A 1,886-nucleotide genomic window follows, 5' to 3' on the forward strand; every position below is an offset into this window, starting at 1 on the left:
GTCCACCTGGGAGGTTTTGCGTAGAAAGTTAGAGGTGATCTACATCAGAAATGTGCACTTGTACCTTTTATACGGGCAGTGGCGCAACCACGGAGGGGGGCATTGCCCTCCAACCTTGGACTATGAGTTCTGGGGGGGCAAGGGGGGGGCAAACATTGACGGCCAAGTGTACCTGCAGGGGGCAATTACCGCCCACAACTTCAAATTTTATGCAAATAAAAATACTTTTCGTAAAATTTCTTGCTCGCTTCGCTCGCAATGCCTGCTTCTCTTAGCCTTATTACCGATAAAATATATCTTTATCTGTGGCCTTATCAAGTTCAGAACCGTAGCTAGGGAGCGGGGGGAGTCGGCCCTGGGCACCGAACGATCTAAATGAAAATAAGTTGTAAGATTGACTGATTGATTTTTGGTTTTAATTCACTTTACGCACAGAAAGGCTAATCGGGACTGGAACTACAGTTTAAAGTGGCCATGTGCCTCCACCGGGTAACGAACCCGGGAACCCTTGATCACAAGGCGACGATGTTACCACTACACCATCTGGGAGGCACATAAGTTGTAAAAGAGAGAATGCATTGGCGTTCCGTTAAATTATTTGCGCCCTATTAAATCAATATTGATTACAGCCTGCAAATAAATTGGATCCAAAAATTTTCTTGCTTCGCTCGTAATGTGACATTCTTCTCTATAATGTATTGTAAATCTCCAGATAGAGAAATAAGACCTGTCTTAATGAAATGGTACGTGCACATTTGAGAGACATTTATGTAATTTTTGCTGTTGGTTTATTGTGAGATGCATGAATTGGATGTGTAATGTATTTAAATAATATATGTTCTATATAATTTGTAGTAAAGAAACTTTGAATACGTACACAAATTAGTGTCCACGTCGCTCCATGTTGCATATATGTGAAACTTATATTGTGCATGAAAGTTATACATGTTATTGTAAAAAAGAACTACATTTGGAATGCATGTATCAAGCATTTCCTGTCTTTCAAAAATAGTTTGTGTGCTTGTTTTCCATTACTAATGTAAAATTGAATGTGTTGAAAAAATAATTCAAATCGTTTGTTCGAACACAAATGCTTATCATCAACTTATACCCCCTTTTTGCATAATTTACGAGGGCAATAACGTCTTTGATACTACTACTACTAATAATAATATTATAATAATGTTGGTCCCGGCTTGGGCATGGATGTTCGTGATTGTCCATTCATCAATTTCATCATATCATCACTCATCCCCATCTTCGCAAATTAGCCAAAAGTGGCACAAGGATAAAGCAAATCAATAATAATATTAATAATAATGTTATAATATTAACATTATTATTATAGAAATATTATTATTAAAATTATTATTATTATTATTATTATTATTATTATTGGTAAGTTTAAACTGGTACTTGCCCGCCGCCAGACATTAATTTGTAGTTGCGCCTCTGTATACGGGATGAGTGTTCAGTGGGGTGCACAAGTATTGCTCGGCCAATTGTCCATAGCTATTCTATTTTATTGATTTTTCTCTTGCCTCCTATGTGTTTTCATGGAATATATTTAGATTCTGGTGTAGAGATTGTACCAGTTCGCTTGGCGTTTAGTTTCAATTCCTGAGCTCTCATTGGGTAAAATAAAGTGCATGAATAATGCGATGGACAATTTGCTTGGTAATACTTATGCATCTCACTGTACCACTCGATTTGTGGAGGACTGACAGCAAAGTGAAATTATTCTTGGAAACCAGGGATATGCCTAGAGAGACATTGTGATGAAATTTAACACCACACATCCAGCTTTCCTAATAATTAAATTCATACATAACACGCACAATTTGATATGAAACGAGACACATTGTAGACAATTTTTATTTCACATT

The sequence above is a fragment of the Lepisma saccharinum genome, chromosome 8, assembly GCF_977018435.1.
Source record: "Lepisma saccharinum chromosome 8, izLepSacc3.1, whole genome shotgun sequence".
NCBI lineage: Eukaryota > Metazoa > Arthropoda > Insecta > Zygentoma > Lepismatidae > Lepisma > Lepisma saccharinum.